The following is a 9,105-nucleotide window of genomic DNA, read 5'->3' as shown; positions in this document are numbered from 1 at the left end:
AGTCTTCTGGCCTGCTGTGATTAGGCGTAATGTGATACAGCTTTTATTATCAGTATGAAAATGAGAGTTTTCTGGTTGAAAACTGCATAGTTTCACACTCAGTTTTGCAATGATTCATCCTATTTATTATGTATAAGGAATGTACTAAATCATACCCAGATTTACTGCACTTTCTCTTTGAGTAAAAAGCTAATTTTCTGAGAATTTTGAAGGGAAGCTGTTAATTACTTTATGAGTTAAATTTATTTAGTGATGAAACCTTTAACTTAGCAATCAGTATCAGACCTTTTCTCTGTCCCTAGCAATCTGCATATTGCAAGTCTGCGTACACAAGCCCTGGCAAAGGAAGAATTCTTGACAAGCTGGATAGGTTTCTTCTTTCTGTGGTTTCTTGTGGGGTTAGAGGATTGTATATCAACAGTTCAATATAAAAGAAAGTTTTTCCTCAAATAAAGTCTTTACAGTTATATACTCCTTAAGAGAAGCTTGCAACATTTTTAAAAGACTACAGTCTCTTATTATGAACAACAAAACTGAGGCTACATCATATTCTTATTTTAGTTAATGACTCAGTTCTGGTCACCATCACCTAGTAGAGAGTACAGGAAGGGAGAAGACAGGCAGGCCTGGTTTGGGGGCTTCCTGGACAGACCTTGCATCCAGGCTGTAGGTAGTTTTGTCTCCAGTTCTCCTTGCTGCAGTCCCCAAAGGGACTACTTGGGCTCACCCTGGACTTGACTCATGACTTTGCCATGCCCAGGGCTACTGATGGACCCTGTCCTTCTCACCACCCTGCCCTGATGCTGTGGAGCTGTGCCTTCACTGGGGAGGGCAATGCCTTGCTGTACTCACAGCTCATCCTCTTCAATGGATCCATGGGCTCTTGCTGCTCCCTGACATGCACAAACCAAGTCACTGCAACATGCAGGGAACCTGGTTTACTGCGAAGGATCTGCTGAAGTGAGCATACTAATGAATGGTGGCACCAGGGTTATTTATTTTAATTGACTATTAAATAGAGATTAACAAAAATCAGATTTTTTTATTGCATGGATAAAATTAATTTTTCAACATTTCTGTTAATATTTCAGAGATTTCTATAAATATCTTTAGTAGTTGTATGTCTTAAAAGACAAAGTAGAAATATCCTTACTTGTCATGGAACGGGACATGCTGGGAAATTTAGACAATAGTGAGCATTTCAATAGAGTGTTTGCTTTTTAATGAAAAATGAAATGCCCACATCTCCATAATTTATTTCAGATTATTGAGCTAAAATATGTTGTTCTAAATCAGTTCAATATAAAATAGTATTTTTTAAATAATTCACTAGATTTTGAAAGTTATGGTTTATATGGCAGAATCTTTTTTATTTTCTTATAGATTATGTTTTGTGTTATTTCTCATGCTGCATAAGAAGTATGACACAACCTATGATCCATTACAGAGGTCAATCAGTGAAGAGATGCATGCATCATGACAGATTTCAATTAGAGAGGATTCATATGCGTAAAGGTTATGTGCATCTGTCATGTACTGCAAGACCAGTGTCACAACTCAGATCCTGGCAAAATGCATTTTATGACAGAGATATACTTGGTTTACATCAGAAACTACATAAAATGTAGTTTATTTGTGAGCTAAAATGGTTGGAAGTATATTTAATTAATTATTCAGAAATTTAATCAAGAAGAGAAACTGTACACAGACCTAAAGAAGTAGATTGCAACTAATTATATAAAGCTAAGAGACAGAAAGTAAACAACTGCTTATGCATTCTTTGACATTTGAATTTCACTCTTCCTACTGGATTATAAAAAGAGCTAACAAGGCAGGTCAGACACTTTCTGGGAGTCTTTTCATTGTCCTTGAGATTCCTGATGGTTTTTGGGGTAGGACATTGTCAGCTACCTACACCAGCAGGAGAGCAGAAGAGTTGGAACTGGGTTGCAGCTAGGACTGTTGGTTGCAAATTTTACTCCTTTTTTCAGAGTAAAAATCAAACCTATTTTTTAAAAACAAATGAATGACAGCTGGAGGTGATGGAAAGTCTGCAGCTGAGGACTGTTCCAGGCAGTGGCAGCACTACCCACTAGCTTGCCTCCACCACAATGACTTTGTGCAGTGCGTTGAATAAACTTGGCAGAGCTAAAGGAGAGATACTACCGATTTGCTGGGGGTGAGATGTTGTCTTGCGTGTTTGCAAGGTCAGATATCCAGGCTGCTGTCAGGTCACCTGCATGGTCACAACCAATGACACAAAGTAGGTGGTGGGATTGTGAGGCCAGGAAAGGAAACGAGCGCAAGAAAACCCCTTTGGAAGTCATCTGATCTTACATCAGGTGAAGATGATTTGTCAGATCTTTGAATTTCCTTCCAAGGTTAATTTCAACAAATAACCTTAATGTTGTGCAAACAACTCCCCAGTAATCGGGGGTACAGCACAGCATAGAGCAGACCTCAAACCACTGGGTTCTCCTAGACTTGCTACCAAGGAGATGCCACCAGAGAGCTATTACTACAGCAGACAAGCAATTTTTTTAAAAGCAGCGTTAATATTCATTATTTTCAATTTCAATTAGTAGATATGCATATGCACCCCTTCTGCTTAGTATCAGACCAAAAATGTAGGTAGGTCTGGATTTTAATATTCAAATGTGGAAGTAGTTTTGCCATGATATTGACTATTTACAAAATATGAGGGATTATTAAATATAGAAACGTAGAATTATAGAATCATAGAATATCCCGAGTTGGAAGGGACCCATAAGGATCATCAAGTCCAACTCCTGGAACCACATAGGTCTACCCAAAAATCCAGACCATGTGACTAAGAGCACAGTCCAAATGCTTCTTAAACTCCGACAGGCTTGGTGCAGTGACTACTTCCCTGGGGAGCCTGTTCCAGTGTGCGACCACCCTCTCAGTGAAGAACTTCTTCCCGATACCCCGTCTAAACCTCCCCTGCCTCAGCTTGACACCATTCCCGTGGGTCCTATCACTGGTGACTAAAGAGAATAGATCTTCACTTTCCCCTCCACTCCCCCTCATGAGGAAACTGTAGACCACAATGAGGTCTCCCCTCAGCCTCCTCTTTTCCAGGCTGAGCATAGTCACCCATATATGAGGGAATTGGCTGAGGATAGTCACCAAGACACTCTCCATCATATTTGAAAAATCATGGCAGTTGGGCAAAGTCCCCGGTGACAGGAAAAAGGGAAATATCGCTCCCATTTTAAAAAAGGGTAGAAAGGAAGACCCAGGGAACAACAGACTGGTGAGTCTCACCTTTGTGCCTGGCAAGATCATGGAAAGAATCCTCCTGGAGGCAATGTTAAGGTACATGCAGGACAAGGATGTGACAGCATGGGCAGACAGCATGGCTTCACCATGGGCAAATCATGTGGGACCAATCTGGTGGCCTTCAGTGATGGAGTGACTGCACCAGTCAACAAGGGAAGACCAATTGATGTCATCTACTTGGACTTCTGTAAGGCTTTTGACATGGCCCCACACAACATCCTAATCTCCAAACTGGGGAGAGATGGATTTGAAGGGTGGACCATCCAGTGGAAAAGGAACTGGCTCGATGGCCCCACCCAGAGAGTGGTGATCAATGGTTCTATGTCCAGGTGGAGACCCTCAGGTGTCCCTCAGGGGTCTGTCTTGGGACTGGTGCTTTTCAATATCTTCATCAATGACATAGACGATGAGATTCAGTGCACCCTCAGAGTTTGCAGATGACACCAAGCTGAGTGGTGCAGTCGATACCAAAGAAGGAAGAGATGTCATTCAAAGGGACCTGGAGAGGCTGGAGAAGAGGGCCCATGTCAATGGCATGAGGTTCAATTCCAAGTACAAGGTGCTGCACCTGGGTCGGGGTAATCCCAGATAGGAGTACAGACTGGGAGAAGATCTCATTGAAAGAAGACCTGCAGAGACATACTTGGGGGTTCTTGTGGACAAAAGGCTAGACCTGGGCCAGCAGTGTATGCTTGCAGCCCAGAAGGCCAACTGCACCCTGGGCTGCATCAAAAGAGGTGTGACCAGCAGGTCTACAGAGGTGACTCTACCCTGCCCTCATGAGGCCTCATGTGGAGTACTGCATCCAGGTTTGAGGCTCCCAGCACAAGAAAGATGTGGAGGGGTTAGGGTGAGTCCAGAGGAGGGCTAAAAGACGATCAGAGGGCTGGACCATCTCTCCTGTGAAGAAAGGCTGAGAGAGCTGGGCATGTTCAGCCTGGAGGAGAGAATGCTCCAGGGAGACCTCATTGTGGCCTTTCAATACTTAAAGAAGTCTTATAAAAAGGATGGAGAAGGACTCTTCACTCAGGTAGATAATGAAGGGACAAGGGGGAATGGTCTTAAACTAAATGAGGATAGATTTAGATTAGAAATTAGGAGGAAATTCTTCACTGTAAGAGTGGTGAGACACTGGCACAGGTTGCCCAGAGAAGCTGAGGATGCCCTGTCCCTGGAGGTGTTCAAGGCCAGGCTGGATGGGGCCTTGGCCAACCTGATCTGGTGGGTGGCATCCCTGCCTATAGCAAGGGTCTTGGAACTGGAGGATCTTTAAGGTCCCTTCCAACCCAAGTCATTCTGTGATTCTATGCTTATTATTCAAAAAAATTGTAGATAGACATCTATTTAAGACATTTAGATGACCACTTATTACAAGACTCTGTAAGCCCTCCTGTTAGACTCTGCAAGCCCTCCTATTAGAGATTTTCCTAGGTTTTAATCCTCAGTCTTCCCAGGTTCATTTCTTTCTTGTAATCTGTAATTTAATATACTAAAATCTAATATTTAGTCCAAGAAGTCTTGGCCCAGTACCGCAGCTACGACATCATCGGCATAAGCGAAACCTGGTGGGATGAGTCCTGTGGCTGGTGTGTTGCAATAGATGGTTACAGGCTCTTCAAGAGGGACAGGCAGGGTAGGCGAGGTGGCGGGGTGGCAATGTGTGTGAAGCATGGGCTGGACTGTGTGGAACTTCAAGTTGGCGGTGGCGAAGTTGAGAGCCTCTGGGTAAAGATTAAGGGATGAACAAATAAAGGGGATGTAATTGTGGGAGTCTATTACAGACCACCTGGCCAGGACGACAACGCTGATGAATTATTCTTCTGTAGAACTAAGAGATGCCTCGAGATCAACTCCCCTTGTCCTAATGGGGGATTTCAACTTACCAGACATCAACTGGGGTCACCACACGGCTGACACAAGCAAGTCCAGGAGGTTCATAAAGCACCTAGATGATAAATTCTTGGTGCAGGTGCTAAGAGAGCCAACTAGGAAAGGTGCCCTCCTAGATCTGTTGCTGGAGAACAGAGAGGGTCTTGTGGGAGACGTGGCAATTGGCGGCTGTCTCGGTCATAGTGACCATGAAGTGGTTGAGTTTAGAATTTATGGTGACAGAAGGAAAACTGTCACCAAAACTTCAGCCCTGAATATGGGGAAAGCAGACTTCAGGCTGCTCAGGGAACTAGCCAGCAAGGTCCCCTGGGAAACTGCTTTTCAAGGCATTCGCGTCCATCAGTGCTGGTCAATCTTTAAGCACTGCCTCCTAAAAGCACAAGATCAGGCGATTCCAAAATATCGGAAGTCAGGAAAGCGGGGCAGAAGGCCGGCCTGGCTGACCGGAGGATCTTCTACGGGAGCTTAGGCGAAAAAAGAAAGTGTACGGCTGCTGGAAGGAGGGTCAGGCGACGAGGAAGGAATACAGAGATTCTTTTCGTGTTTGTAGGGAGAAAATTCATGGCCATGTCTGTTGGAGACAATAAAAAAGGTTCTTTTAGATATGTGAACAGAAAAAGGAGAACCAAAGAAAACATAGGTCCGCTACTAGATGGGGAAGGTCTCCTCACAGACAATGACATAGGCAAAGCAGAGATGTTTAATGCCTTCTTTGCCTCTGTCTTCGACACTGATGATGGGCTTTGGGACCCAGGGTACCCTGAGCTGGAGGACCATGACGGTGGGAAGGACAAACTCCCAGCCGACCCTGAACGTGTGCGGGATTTGCTGCTCCACCTGGATCCATACAAGTCCATGGGACCGGATGGGATTCATCCCAGGGTGCTTAAAGAGCTGGCTGACGTCATCACGGGACCTCTCTCAATTATTTTTCAACGATCTTGGGAATCTGGAGAGGTCCCATTGGACTGGAAGCTGGCAAATGTGGTGCCAATTTTCAAGAAGGGTAAGAAAGAAGACCCTAGCAATTACAGGCCTGCCAGTTTCACATCAATGCCTGGTAAAATTATGGAGAAGATTATCCTTGAAGTTACTGAAGCGCACCTGGGGGACAATGCAGTCATTGGTCCCAGCCAACATGGGTTCATGAGGGGTAGATCCTGCCTAACAAATTTGATTTCCTTTTATGATAAGATCACCCATCTAGTCGATCAAGGGAAACCAGCTGATGTGATCTTTTTGGACTTCACCAAAGCTTTTGACACGGTTTCCCATTGGATCCTACTGGACAAAATGTCCAGCATACAGCTAAACAAAAACATCATACGATGGGTGAGCAATTGGCTGACGGGCAAGGCTCAAAGGGTTGTGGTAAATGGGGCCACATCTGGCTGACGGATGGTCACTAGTAGGGTCCCTCAAGGCTCCATTTTAGGGCCAGTCCTCTTCAATGTTTTTATACATGATTTGGATGTAGGACTAGAAGGCGTTTTGAGCAAATTTGCCGACGACACCAAACTTGGAGGAGTTGTGGACTCGGATGAGGGTGGAAAGGCCTTGCAGAGAGATCTGGACAGATTGGAGAGCTGGGCGATCAGCAACCACATGAAGTTTAACAAAAGCAAGTGCCGGGTCCTGCACCTGGAATGGGGCAACCCTGGCTATATGTACAGACTGGGTGACGAGAGGCTGGAGAGTAGCCCCGCAGAGAGGGATCTGGGGGTTATGGCTGATAGCAAGTTGAATATGAGCCAGCAGTGTGCCCTGGCAGCCATGAGGACCAACCGTATCCTGGGGTGCATCAAGCACGGCATTGCTAGTCGGTTGAGGGAAGTGATTGTCCCGCTCCTCTCTGCGCTGGTGTGGCCTTGCCTCAAGTACTGTGTGCAGTTCTGGGCACCACAGTACAAGAAGGACATTAAACTGTTGGAGAGTGTCCAGAGGAGGGTGACGAAGATGGTGAAGGGCCTAGAGGGGAAGACATATGAGGAGCGGCTGAGGTCACTTGGCCTGTTCAGCCTGGAGTGGAGGGGGGACCTCATCGCAGTCTACGACTTCCTCGCAAGGAGGAGTGGAGAGGCAGGGGACCTATTCTCTGTAAACACCAGTGATAGGACCTGCGGGAACGGTGTTAAACTGAGGCAGGGGAAGTTTAGGCTAGACACCAGGAAGAGGTTCTTCACCAAAAGGGTGGTTGCACGCTGGAACAGGTTCCCCAGTGAAGTAGTCACTGCACCAAGCCTGTCTGAATTTAAGAAGAGATTGGACTGTGCACTTACTCACATGGTCTGGATTTTTGGGTAGACCTGTGTGGTGCGGTGCCAGGAGTTGGACTTGATGATCCTTATGGGTCCCTTCCAACTCAGGATACTCTATGACTCTATGATTCTATGATAATATTTTCATAAGGAAAAAAAATACTTAAAGGGAATAAATGAAACACATCTTCCATCTCCTACTATAACTCTCCAAGATGGGATTTTCAAAGAAACCTAGGGAAGCTTGATTCCTCCTGACATAACAGAGCTTCTGAGCATCTGATTCTTGTATTTCCTTTAAACAAAAATCTCAGGTCTGAGACAGTTTGGGGCTACCCTTTTTTTTTTTTTTTAATCAAACTTTCCTCTCAGGCACCCATTTACTTGCTAAAAGCAGTTAAATTTCCTTCTCTGTTTAATAAACAACAACAACAACGAAAAAATTATCTGATGCAATCATCATGATTGCCTTAATATTGGTTCTGGTACCTGTAAGGCATTTCTGAGAACTGAATCTTGTTTATGAACAGCTTGGCTTTTCAATATACAATTTCATTTTCTCTCACTCTTCTTAACTCTACTTGAAGTTTATATATTTTCCATTACTGTAAAATTGACAGTCTTTGAATACACCAAATATAAAGACACTACTAAATGATATTTATGAGCATCACTTTTTGTGGAAAGAAATCACTAAAAGATCTGCTGAATTTATAACTAGGAAAGCAGAACAATTCTTTCTTTCCAACATAAAAAACTTTTTTTAATCTAAGCAAAGAATTATAGCAAGTGGAAGTTCAATATCATGCCTTTGAGAATTACAATCTGCTTAGACCAAAGTAAAATTATTTGAAAGGAAGTATTAAATAGTGGGAAGTAGTTATGTGCGATAATTTTCTAAAATATTTGGATTTCTCCTTTCAGTCCCAGTCACTTTCCTATCTGCAGTATTCTTTTCACTTCATATCCAGTTCACAATTTAAAATCTGAAACAGTCTTTGAAGTATCTCCTTTATAGCAAAAAAAAAAAACACAGGGATAATACTATTTTTTTTCCCCCTCCTGCACTGAGGGAAAAGACCATTGAGACCCTTGATCATGCACTTAGGCCCATATGGAAAAAGTATTATCTGGATTCCTGTATCAAAGTAGTGATAAAGATATTTATTCAGTCACAGGTGGAGTTACATTTACAGCTATTGCTGATATAGAGTCCTTGAGATATGATTAACTATCTTAATCATATTAACTATCTTAATCATATGCCGTTAACATAAGATAGCTGTTTTGTCAGGAAGAATGTCAATTTCACTTAGAAAAATCAGGCAGCAAAGTCATGTTCCCAAGGGTGTTACAAAGGAAAACATATCCCTTCTCCTTCTGTCCTCCACACTGCACTCCAAATGTGTGCAAGCTCAGTGGTCATGTTTTACCTCTAGAAATGTTTTCTGCACCACCAGCTTCTGCTGCTTTCAAGAGTCTAATGACATCCTTAAAACAAAGCAGATAAGCCTAGTAGAATTTCCACATTATTAAAATGTTATATTTGTAAGCACGGATTTTTTTTTTTTTTTTTTTTTGAGATATATGTATATATATATATATATATATAAAGTACATGCTTTGCTTTGATCCAGGTCCTTGGTGGTATGTG

Source organism: Anser anser, assembly GCF_964211835.1.
Source record: "Anser anser genome assembly, chromosome: 2".
Classification (NCBI taxonomy): Eukaryota; Metazoa; Chordata; class Aves; order Anseriformes; family Anatidae; genus Anser; species Anser anser.
This window is presented reverse-complemented; position numbering follows the sequence as displayed.